This window comes from Pongo pygmaeus, chromosome 15 (genome assembly GCF_028885625.2).
Source record: "Pongo pygmaeus isolate AG05252 chromosome 15, NHGRI_mPonPyg2-v2.0_pri, whole genome shotgun sequence".
Lineage (NCBI taxonomy): Eukaryota > Metazoa > Chordata > Mammalia > Primates > Hominidae > Pongo > Pongo pygmaeus.
This window is the reverse complement of record NC_072388.2, coordinates 22023001-22036352: the sequence shown is the minus strand read 5'-3', so window position 1 is coordinate 22036352 and position 13352 is coordinate 22023001. Positions and strand designations below refer to the sequence as shown.

The 13352-nt window shown below is 42.6% G+C and overlaps 1 pseudogene; it reads left to right on the top strand.

Annotated features, from left to right (window-relative positions):
- Positions 1 to 737: 737 nt before the first annotated feature.
- LOC129013238 (dehydrogenase/reductase SDR family member 2, mitochondrial-like) lies at positions 738 to 12471 on the top strand (annotated as a pseudogene).
- Positions 12472 to 13352: the final 881 nt, after the last annotated feature.

Sequence of the window (13352 nt, the reverse complement as noted above, 5' to 3'; positions counted from 1 at the left end):
TTTATTTGGGCCAAGCCTGAGGATTGCAACCCAGGAGCATAGATTCAAGTTGCCCTGAATATATGCTCCAATTAGCAGAAGTTACAAGTGGATTTTTAAAGGCAAAAAATGGGGAAGGAAATGGACTGTTACAAAACTGTTTGTCAGAAATTCTCATTGGTTTACACAAAGGACATTGATTAGTGACTGGCTACACATTTATAAACTACAGAGTGTGTGTTATAGTGTCTGGTGTGTCATTATTAGGTTAATTTCCAGCTACTTGTGGCAATAGCAAGCAGTGTCAAGAGACGAATACTTAGCTCAAAGAGGGGAGTAGGGTGTGGGATTGTGGCCTCATTTTAATGTCTCTCTGGGCCTCATAATTAAAAAGATTTGTATTCCTCAGATAAAAATTATTTCTTTTCTCAAACCTATGTGTGCATATGCCAGAATTTGATACCAGATAACAGAAGCCACTCAAGCTAATTTAAAGAGAAGAGATTTCATATACGAAATTCTGTGTTCATAAAATCACTGGAAAGGTTAAAGGAGCAGGCTCGAGGTTGATCTTCCAGGAGCTATTCCCAGACCCACCCAGTTCTAGCCCAAAATTGCTTACTGCTTACAAGAGCTGCTTACTGGAACTGTGATTGCCTTTCTAGAGGCTTCCCTCCTTGGACTGAGTTCAACAAGAGGAAGATCAAACAGAAACCACCATGTTTACTTAGGCCCCTGACCCCGGGTTGAGGGGCCTCATGTCCCCTGTGGCTCCACTCTGCATGAGAAGCACCAGCAGTGGAGCCAACTATAGGCTCAAACTAGTCATCAAAGCTGCCATGATCACAGGATCTACAAATGGGTGAGAGCAACTCTTTGGGAATTTGGGAACTGTTGGTGTCTCTGGGTTTTGTTGACCTCATTTTTTTAAGCTTATCCCCACAAAGCAAAGCCTACTAGGTTTAACTGCTAGTAGTTTTTTGGGAAGGTGATCTTAATGAGAAATATTGAAGAAAAGGAAAGGAAACTAGAAAAGGAGACAAAACCAGTGCAGGATGTGTAATGGAGTCGGCCCACTGTAGGCCACTGGGTGATGGGTTTCAAAGGTCTTCTAGGAAGCAGGAAATGCATCTCAGAGGATTATCAGTGGAACAGGAGAGAATTCCTCCGTCAGTCAAGAGTTGCCCTATGTGGGTTAAAGCCTCACACTTTCAAGCTGCATGCCTGTGAGCACTCAGTGGTTTCACATGCCTGAGGCAGGGAGCTCTCTGGTTGCAGCTACAAAGCAAACCAAAGCCTTGAGGAACTGAGAACGAGTTTTCATAGTAGGAATTCTAGTGGGAGGGGAGGCCAAGAAGATCTGATGTGGACATAGGAGGTTCAATGCATCTGTGGACTGATCTATTTCCTCTTTATCTCTTCTGGTCCTCTGACCATCCATAGTACAGCATGAGGTTAGCTGCTCTGAGTTAGTGGAGAGAATTCATTTGGTGCCTCAGGGCTAGAAATGCAGCAAGAAATGTCTCAGTCCTAGTCTGAATTGTCACCTCCTCCTCATCTCTGACCCCAGGTTTGGCTTCACCATTGCCCAGCTTCTGGCCCACGATAGGGCCCACATGGTCACCAGCAGCCGGAAGCAGCAGAACACGGACTGGGCTGTGGCCACGCTCTAGGGGGAGGGGCTGAGCATGTGCCAGACACCCTGTGCCACATGGGGAAGGCTGAGGACTGGGAGTGGCTGGTGGTCATGGTGAGGGGCATATAAGGAGGTGCAGACAGGCTCAGGGATTCTGATATTATGACTCACAGTAGGGCAGAGGGATAAAGGCACCATCATAGAAATCAGGTCAACTATGTGTCACTTGAGCCTTGTCCACGAGGCCCAGTCTCCAGTTAACAGACCTGGGCACAGAATGGACCAGTTCAGGGAGGGCGTCCTTTCTCCATCCAGGTTTGTTCTCCCCCTCAGGGAGAGAGGGAGTGCATGTGGCCTGGGACTCAGGGAGATGTTGGGATGGGGACCATGCTGGTGGGAAAGAAGAAGCTGGCTTCTCCACCAGCTCCGTGGAGCCAGCCAGGCCCTCCTGGAAGATTCTTGAGGAGGAGTCTGAGGGGACAGAGATGTACAGAAGGAAGCCCTCATCTTATAGTCAGAGGTAGAGTGTTCAGGGAAATGGAGAGGGGACAGTGAAATTTCAAGACACAGTGCAGGTGAGAGATGTGTTTGGGGATGGGTAGCAAACAGTGCCTGGAGCTAGAAGGAGGATATGAAAGGGTACTGGGTGATGCTCCACCGCTTTTTATCCAGAAGCTCAGTATCTGGCTCCTAAAGGAAAAGAGATAATCTCCATCCTCACATGATATTGTTCTCCTGTGCTTTGAACTTGACCTAGGTACAGCCTCTGGGGCATTAAACACGAGTCACCTTCCACTGCTACAGACACCTTCCTCTTCCGTAACCTTATTCCTTTATGTCCCTTTCTCATTCTCAGGCTCTGGAACACTGTGGGGGTGTGGACTTCCTGGTGTGCGTGGCAGGGATCAGTCCCTTGGTGGGAAGTGCCTTGGGGATCAGTGAGCAGGTCTGGGACAAGGTGAGGTCTGGGGAATCCAGGAGCAGGCAGGCCAGACTTCATCCTCACCTTCCTGCCATGTAACCCTTTCTCCATCTAGGCTCACACATCCAGAGCTGATCCTCAGCTCTCACACATCCACCTTCCCATGACAGATTCATTGGTGCACAGTGAGGCCTGGGGCTTGGACTTTCTGAGCCTCAATTTCCCCATCTGTGAGATGGATGTAGGAGGGTGTAAGTGGCAGTTTTGGTCCCCACTGTTCAGGAGCTACCAGTCTGCAGGGAATGGCCAACCAAAAACCAAATAGTTGCAAAAAATATGGGGCACAGAGAAGGGAATGACAGCCTAATCCCTAACACGGGTACCTCCTGGCTATCACCCCAAAATCTAGCCTTCCCCAGACTCAGCTGTTGATGCCTCCTCTGCTCCAGATGAAACTGGTGTGCTTGGAAACATGGGGAGACAACCCATAGACTCTGGGGTCTTCTGCTGGAAGAGTCTTCAGCCTAATCCATTTACTCCTATATCTTCAGGATGCCCCCATTTCCACGAATGCATAGGAAAGCCAACACTCTTCCCACATTATGGGTGTCAGAGGCCATCTTGCCCACATCCTAACCTGGTACATTTCCTAATATGGTGAGACCGCTGGACTGACTGCATCTCCACTCCGCCATCTCCTGTTTGCTCTGATTTCAGATCCTAAACATCACTGTGAAGGCCCCCCAGCCTCCTGCTGAGTCAGCTGCTGCCCCACATGGAGAAGATGGGGTGAGGGTGGGGAAGGGGAATAAGGAGATAGCTGCTTGATATCAAACAGGCAGCAGGGGAACTAGAGTGAGAGGGGGCCCATTTGAGAGTTAGACATTCCTACTGGGAAACAGGCTTAGCTGAGCCAGTCATACAAGAATGGTGAGTGTGTGGCTTTCATACTTCTCGGTCAGCTAAAAAAAACAAAAGTTCTATCCATTAGTGTCATTCTCTCACATCTGGAGTGCTCAGGGGGTCTGGCAAGGACTTGACTGGAATAAGGAGGAAGGATCCACAGACAGAAGGTCCCAGAGTCCTGACAACGGTCTTGGAATCAGAGACCCTTGGGCCACAGGAGCTCTGGCCACAAGAGTTCAGGCTGATGACCCTGAGGCACCCCATAGCCGGCCTGTAACTAGAGCAGTTGTTTCCCAGTCCCACTCAACTCTTATCCCTCTTGCTTCCTCTTACACCTGTCCTACCCGACCTTTTCCCAGCTCCCGCCAGTCAGTTCCCAAATTAGGAAGCCTGCTTCCTTGCTGTCCTCACAGCCCGTGATAGACGCATCACCTGTGGGATGGGCCTAGGGCTGTCTCTTGCTGTCAATTCCCCACTGGTCTCGGTGACTCGGGATATTCCCAGATGTTCTCCCCATGCTATTTGTCCTAGGGTTGGAACAATCTGCCTGTGCTCCTGGGAGCTCCTTTTTCGTTCTTGGATTTCAGCCCAATCATTAGAAGATTTCATTTTCTGACCACCTTAGGAACACACCTTAGGCCTGTCTCATTCCTGTTCTAAAATAGATCCCTCTGGCCATGCCCCAGCCTCTTAAACATCTCCCCACCACTTAGCCATGCCTCCTCTGAAGGTCAGGGCCACCCAGTTATCTCCACCAGCATTGCCCTCACTCTCTTCTTTAAAATGGTCAGTGGAGGTAAAGTGAATTTTCCTCAGTCTCAGGTAAAGTGCTTTGCAGATAGATGTAGTTTCAAGACTCTTTTCCCAACTGTTTTGCTTCCCTTCAGTTCCCATATTGACATTCTGGAGCAGCCACTGAATTCAGCAAGCATGTACTGAGCATCTAGTATAGACTGGGCTGCTTCTCTGGACTTGTGTGATCATCTGTGAAACACAACCAGGACTTCTAACTAATGAGGACTTCTGAGGCCCCTTCCAGCTCTAACACAGGCATGGTGTGATATTAGATTGAATCTCAGTGGTCCCGAGTCACTGAGAACAGTGGGGAAGTGACAGGAAGAGACAGCCCTAGGCCCATCCCACAGGTGATGCATCTACCATGGGCTGTGGGGAGAGCAAGGAAGCAGACTTCCTAATTTGGGAAATGACTGGCAGGGGCTGGGAAAAGGTCGAGGAGGACAGGGCCAGTGTAAGAAGAAGTGGGAGGGACAAAAAATATCATTTTTGTTGATAGAAAATGGCCAAATACAGTAATTTATGTGGTTGAACACAATACAATGGTTTTCAAATTGTTTTTAATGGCAGAAACCTTTTGTCAAAGAATAACCTCCATAGGAGTCCAATATATATAACAGACAAAAGCAGAAATGCCCAGCTTAAAACTGAATTAGGGGCCTGGTGCTCAACCATCTGGTCCTTGTTCCTGGTACTGGGCACCTCTTGTGGAATCTGGCTTCACAAAACTTGTTGCAAACTACAAATGTAATGAAGACAGCATGGGCTGTGGAGTCAGAGAGACCTACTTTTAGATCCCTGCTCTGTCACTAGCTACATATGCTTGGTAACTAAACTCTCTGGGCCTTTGTTTCTTTACCTATTAAGTGGGATAATGATGCTTGGCAGACCTCTTGTGGACATTAATTGGCATGATAAAATATGTTGATTATGCACATAGTAAAGACTGTGTCTATGTATATTTACTAGAGTAAATAATAAACATTGGCCAGGTGCAGAGGCTCACACCTGTAATCCCAACACTTTGGGAGGCTGAGGCAGAAAAGTCGCTTGAGCCCAGGAGTTCAAGGGTGCAGTGAGCTATGATCACACCACTGTACTTCCAACTGGGTGATAAAGTGAGACGCTGTCTCAAAAAAATTTATTTGAAAATGAATATTATCATTTTCACAGCTACAAGAACATCACAAACTAAAGTTATTTACAAGTGAAAGAACTTTATATCACAATTAAAAGAACTAGAGAACCAAGAGAAAACCAACCCCAAGCTAGCAGAAGACAAGAAATTACCAAAATCAGAAGTGAACTGAAGGAGATTGAGACACAAAAAAACCATTCAAAAGATCAATGAATCCAGGAGTTGGTTTTTTGAAAAAACTTAATAAAATAGACTGCTAGCTAGACTAATGAAGACAAAATCCAAATAAACACAATTAGAAGTGACAAAAGGGGTCATTGACCCCACGGAATACAAATAGCTATCAGAATATTATGAACACCTCTATGTACATAAACTAGAAAATCTAGAAAAAGAGGATAAATTCCTGGACACATACACCCTCCCAAGACTGAGCCAGGAAGAAATTGAATCTCTGAACAGACCAATAACGAGCTCCGAAATAAAATCAGTAATAAATAGCCTACCAAGAAAAGCCTAGGAATGACAGATTCACAGCTGAATTCTCCCAGCTGTACAAAGAAGAACTGGTACCATTCCTACTGAAACTATTCCAAAAAATTTAGGGAGAGGAACTCTTCCCCAACTCATTCTATGAGGCCAGCATCATCCTAATACCAAACCCTGTCAGAAACACAGAAAAAAAAATGTTAGGCCAATATCCTTGATGAACATTGATGCAAAAATCCTCAATAAAATACTTGCAAACTGAATCCAGCAGCACATCAAAAAGCTTATGCACCACCATCAAGTAGGCTTTATCCCTGGGATGCAAGGTTGGCACAACATACACAAATTGAGAAATGTGATTCATCACATGAACAGAATTAAGGACAAAACCACATGATTGTCTTAATAGATTCAGAAAAGGCTTTTGATAAAATTCAACACCCTTCCTGTTAAAAACTCTCAATAAACTAGGTATTGAAGGAACATACCTCAAAATAATAAGAGCCATCTATGACAAACCCACAGCCAACATCATGCTGAATGGGCAAAATCTGGAAGCATTACCCTTGAAAACTAGCACAGGACAAGGATGTCCTGTTTCAGCATCCCTATTCAACATCGTATTGGAAGTCCTAGCCGGAGTAATCAGGCAAGAGAAAGATATAAAGGACATCCAAATAGGAAGAGAAGAAGTCAAACAATCCCTGTTTGCAGGTGATATGATCCTATATTGAGAAAACCCCACAGTCTCGGCACAAAAGCTTAAGCTGATAAACAACTTCAACAAAGTTTCAGGATACAAAATTAATGTACGAAATTCACTGGCATATTCTTATACACCAACAACAGCCAAGCCAAGAGCCAAATGAGGAATGCAATTCCATTCACAACTGCCACAAAAAAATACCTAGGAATACAGCTAAACAGGGAGGTGAAAGATCACTACAATGAGAACTACAAAACATTGCTAAAAAAAAATCAGAGATGACACAAACAAATGGAAAAACATTCCACACTCATGGCTAAGAAGAATCCATATTGTTAAAATGGCCATATTGCCTAAAGCAATGTATAGATTCAAGGCTATTCCTATTAAACTACAAATGACATTCTTCACAGAACTAGAAAAAGAACTATTTTAAAATTCATATGGAGCCAAAAAAGAGCTTAAATAGCCCAAGCAATCCTAAGCAAAAATAGCAAAGCTGGAGGCATCATGCTACCTGACTTCAAACTATACTACAGGGCTGCAGTAATCAAAACAACATGATACTGGTACAAAAACAGACACATAGAATAATGGAACAAAATAGAGAGCCCAGAAACAAGGCTACACACCTACAACCATCTGATCTTTGACCAAGCCGACAAAAACAAAAAATGGGGAAAGGACTCTCTATTCCATAAACAGTGCTGGGATAACTGGCTAGACATATGCAGAAGATTGAAACTGGATTCCTTCCTTATGCCACATACAAAAATTAAATCAAGATAGGTTAAAGACTTAAATGTAAAACCCAAAACTATAAAAACACTGGAAGACAACCTAGGCAATATCATTCTGGACGTAGGCATGGGCAAAGATTTCATGACAAAGAAGCCAAAGTAATTGCAACAAAAGCAAAATTGACAAATGGGAACTAATTAAACCTAAGAGCTTTTGTATAGCATAAGAAACTATCAACAGAGTAAACAGACAACCTGCAGAATGGAAGAAAATTTTTGCAAGATATGCATCTGATGAAGGTCTAATATCCAGCATCTACAAGGAACTAACACAAATTTACAAGAAAAAAACAACCTCATTAAAAACTGGGCAAAGGACATGGACAGAAGCTTTTCAAAAGAAGACATAGATGTGACAAACAAGCATATGAGAAAAAGCTCAATATCACTGATCATTAGAGAAATGCAAATCAAAACCACAATGAGATACCATCTCACACCAGTCATAATGGCTATCATGAAAAACTCAAAACATAACAGATGCTGGTGAGGTTGCGGAGCAAAAGGAACACTTAAACACTGTTGGTGGGAGTGTAAATTAGTTCAACCATTGTGGAAACAGTGTGCTGATTCCTCAAAGACCTAAAAACAGAACTACCATTCCATCCAGCAATCCCATTACTGGATATATAACCAAAGGAATATAAATCATTGCATTATAAAGGCACATGCACACATATGTCCATTGCAGCACTATTCACAATAGTAAATACATTGAGTCAACCTAAATGTCCATTAATGGCAGATTGGATAAAGAAAATGTGATAAATATATACCATGGAATACTATGCAGCCATAACAAAGAATGAGATCATGTCCTCTGCAGGAACATGGATGGAGCTGGAGGTCATTATCCCTAGCAAACTAATGCAGGAACAGAAAAGCAAATACTGCATGTTCTCACTTATAAGTGGGAGCTAAATGAAGAGAACACATGGATACATAATGGAGAATAACAGAGACTGGGGCCTATCGGAGGGTGGAAGGTAGGAGGAGGGAGAGAATCGGGAAAAATAACTAGTGGGTACTAGGTTTAATACCTGGGTGATAAAATAATCTGTACAACAAATCCCCATGAAAAAAGTTCACCTATGTAACAAACCTATACATCTACCCCGAACTTAAAATAAGAGTTAAAAAAAGTAAAGAAAATAAATATTAACTGCAGTATAAATTATCACATAAGTAGTATAAATAACATTTAATAATAATTTAATTGGTTTCAATAGTTACAATAAACATTATTAATATTATTACTACTACTACTATTATTAGTTGTGAGATCTGAGCAAGTAAAAGATTGCTTTTTCCAACCTTGTGGATAAGGCAGGACTTTATGAAGGAAGCGCCACTTAAGTTGTTTCTATTTATTCTTATCTACTTGCCAAAATCCTATTATTCCTAATCCAATTTAAATGGTGATTCCCATATGCTAAAAGAATATAACTATCAACCTAGAATTCCATACCTATCAAGTATATCTTTCAAAAATTAGGGCAAATTTATAACATTTTCAGAGAAATGAAAACAAAGTTTACTACCAGAAGATCTTCACTAAAGGAAATTTTATTTTTTTATTTTTTATTATACTTCAAGTTCTAGGGTACATGTGCACAACGTGCGGGTTTGTTACATATGTATACATCTGCCATGTTGGTGTGCTGCACCCATTAACTCTTCATTTACATTAGGTATATCTCCTAATGCTATCCCTTCCCCCTCCCCCCACCCCACAACAGGCCCTGGTGTGTGATGTTCCCCTTCCTGTGTCCAAGTGTTCTCATTGTTCAGTTCCCACATACAAGTGAGAACATGCGGTGTTTGGTTTTTTGCCCTTGCGATAGTTTGTCATGTCCCTACAAAGGACATGAACTCATCATTTTTTATGGCTGCATAGTATTCCATGGGGTATATGTGCCACATTTTCTCAATCCAGTCTATCACTGTTGGACATTTGGGTTGGTTCCAAGTCTTTGCTATTGTGATAGTGCCGCAATAAACATATGTGTGCATGTGTCTTTATAGCAGCATGATTTATAATCCTTTGGGTATATACCCAGTAATGGGATAGCTGGGTCAAATGGTATTTCTAGTTCTAGATCCCTGAGGAATTGCCACACTGTCTTCCACAGTGGTTGAACTAGTTTACAGTCCCACCAACAGTGTAAAAGTGTTCCACTAAAGGAAATTTTAAATGGCACTTTAGGCAGAAGGAAAGAAATGATTTCATATGGAAAATCTAAGATGAAAGTAAGAATGAAAAACACAGAACATAGTAACATGAACAAATTAAACCACTTCTTGTAAAAAGAAATCATTTCACGGAGTTAAAAAAATTAACTCACAAATAGTTAAATATGCAAAAATAATATTTAAATCAGAAGATAGAAATGCAGTTAAGGTGTAAGATTTTTATGTTGTTAGAGAGAGGGTAAGGATATTAATCTTAAGCTTTGATAAGCAAAACAGGCCTGTTTAACTTTATAGGGTAAAGCTACAAGAATGGCAATGGAGTATGAAGTATATTTTCAAATTAATAGAGAGGGAAGTGGAAATGGAAAAAATAATCTAAAAAAAAGCAAGAAGGGACAGAAAACAAAACAAAGAACTGGGGGAATTTTTAAAAAGCACAAAATTGGATGCTAGACATTAATCCTAGTATATCAGTGATGACAGTTAAAATATAAAGATTGTCAAGCTAGATTTTTAAATCAAATTAAAAATTTTAAATCTGATTAGACAGAAATGACATTTTATTAAATTTTTCATTTCTGTTGAATGAGTTTATAGAAATTTATTTATAGAAACAGTTCTAGGAAATGTATAGTTCTAGGAAAGGCTAGCAATCAAGAAATTGAAGTAGGACAGATAAACCTCAGCAGATTTACAATGTGTACTCAGCTCAACTGCTGTAGTTAAAATGCACATTTTAATCCTTCTTTACAGCATTAAAGTATATCTTTCTTGATGGTAACCAAAGTATTATATTGTCAATGCTAAGTAAAAGTCAAAGCTGAAATGTTCAGGAGAAAAAGCACTCAGAAAGAAAAAAGAAAAAAATAGAGAGCAGAAAGCAATGGAAAATAAAATAAAATATGATATAGGGATCAAAAAAACAAAAAAAAACTATTTTTAAGAAAAATGAATGTTTTTGGCAAATTTCCAATGGGATTGATCAAGGAAAAAGAGGAAAGACATAAATAGCCAATATCAGGAATAGAAACAAAAGATATAGATCCTGAGGACAATAAAAAGGCATGAAAAGAATGATAATGCCAAAGAGAAATTTTTATGTCAAACTTATGTTTATGCTGAAGTTATAATGAAATAGAAAAAAATTTTAAACTTATATATCTTACCAAAACTGACTCAAGAAGAGATAGAAAACCCAACTAGTCCTATAACCATTAAATAAATGTAATGTATAGTCAAAGTTTTTCCTACAAAAACAAAATCCAGGGACCGGGCACAGTGGCTCACACCTGTAATCCCAGCACTTTGGGAGGCCAAGGCAGGTGGATTTCTTGAGTTCAGGAGCTGGAGACCAGCATGGGCAATGTAGTGAAACCCTGTCTCTACCAAAAATACGAAAAATTAGCCAGATGTGGTGGCATGTTCCTGGGGTCCTAGCTACTCAGGAGGCTGAGGCAGGAGGATCACTTGAACTGGGAGGTGGGGGTTGCAGTGAGCCAAGATTGCCACTGCACTCCACCTCCACCAGACCCAAGCTATTCTTTTTCACTAACATAGTCCTCCACCCCTCTTCCATACAGCCTCCGTTCTCAGTCACACACAAGATAATAACTGTCTTCAACTCACATACCACACTATCTTAATCTTTCCAGGCAAGATTCAGTGGTCCTGGTCTTCTCAGTTTCAGCCTATATTATTGCTGTAAGTATGACCATCTCATGTCTCCAGGTGAGACAAGCAGAAACTCTCATTTCATCTGGAAAATGGGATATATGGAAATATCCAGGGTTTGACAATTGCTTCTTCAGGACTACTCCAATGCAAAAGTGATTATGGTGTATCACAGGCCTTGCCTTTTACATAATGCCCATAGTAGGAGCCCTTTGCTGTCTCTTTTGGGCACTGTCTCCCATACTTGATGATCTGGAGGTGTTATTGGGATGAATTCCTTGGGCAGAACCCAGGAAATCCAAGTGACTCTCCCTTATTCCCAGTTCTAATCTATTAATCTATTTCCCTTTCTTTCCACAGAGGCTGGGGGCCTATGATGTCAGTAAAACAGCCCTGCTGGGCCTCAGCAAGACCCTGTCAGGGAGCTGGCAACAAAGAATATTCGGGCAAACTGTCTGATATCAGGAATCATTGACACATGCTTCAACACAGTGGTGAGGACCACGGGCAGCTCCTGTTCCTATCCCGTGAGCAGTAGTGTGCCTTCCCCTTCCAGGCCATGCGCCACAGAGAGCTGGCCTCTCTGGCCTAGACCTGTGGACTTTTGCTCTGATATCCACAGCCTTTGGGATCAGCAGCAGAATCAGAATCAGTTCTTTGTGAGAGGCCACCCCAACAGTTCTTTCACAAGGACACAGGCCTGCAAGATGCACAGCCTATGTGACGTGACTCCATCTGTAGGAGTGGCACTGACTTTTTTACCTTTCCTGTAGCTCCTTGAGGACCTGGTCTTGGGGGATCACATGAAGAGTCCCTTCAGAGTACAGAGGTGAGTTGCAGAGGCAGTATCCCTTGTGGAGCTGGATTAACATGACCTCAGAACCTTCATGATGAGGGAAAGATCACACACTATGCCTCACAGGCTTACCCATTCCCCTTTCTGGGGTCTGATGGTCCTCTCAGGCCTGGGATGACCTCTGCAGGTCCCTGCAAAGCCCACACTTCTTCACTTACAGCCCTTTGCTCACCCCCACAGGGGTCTTGACTTCACAGCATCCCATGGGAACCCAGGGCTCATGAGGAAGGTGTAATTAGTCTCAGCCCCACCTCCTTTTTCCATGCAGAATGGGGTGGCATGGGGACTGTGTGGGGCTTGTGTCCTTCCTGTGCTCTCCAGGCACCAGCCACATCACCGGAGACAACATTGTGGTGGCCAGCATTTCCCCTCACCTCTGAGGGTCAGGAGCTCTGAGCTTGAGCTTGTGTCTGGTGCAGGAGCTTCAGGGGGTCCTTGGGCCACCCCACCACAACACCTTGTTAACAGTGGGTCCATGCTCCAAATACACACTTTGATTCAAAACTGTCACAGGTAGAAATAGTAAAGAACATCAGAAAGATGTCATATCACAAGAGGGCTTGTGGTATGAAACTATCATTAAAATCAGATAAAGTGATGTCAGTTTCACCAGAAACTAAATGATGTTCTTGGGAGTTTTAAGGAAAGGAGCTAAAGTCAGGCAGAGAGAGAGAGCTGGAAGGAAGGAAAGGAGAAAGGCGTTTTGAGCATGCTGCTGGATGCTGTCATGTGGATTGTCTCCTAAACATCTCTGTGAGTCTGATGACTTGGAGCAATTTAAGGAAAATGCTTTGAGGGCACACGGCTAGGCCATGATCAGAAACAGAACCCAGTGTGTTGGCACAACAGGAAGAGATCAGCATGGAACCTGTATTTGAGAGGAAAGATCAGCCCCTGCAGTCTTCATTCTTCTCTCAGATCCTTATCCTAAAAGTCTGGCTCTGGTCTACCTGCATTCACACAATTCAGCCTTCCACAGATAAGTGCCATGGCAGTAACTATCATCTCTCATACAATTTAAACCCTTGGTGCTTGAAAGAGCACCACCCATATCCCTTTGGCCCACATTGGGATCAAAGACATCTTTGATGAATAATTGCCAGATACACGGAAGTCTCCCCACCTCAAGCCCTCGTGTTTCTTTCCTGGAGAGAGGTAGGCCTTTATAAAGGGGCACAAACCAACATAACATGTAACTAAACTAGAGACTTGCTCTTATCAGCCCTTCCTGAGAAATCCCCCGAAAGTAAAGTTTTCGACA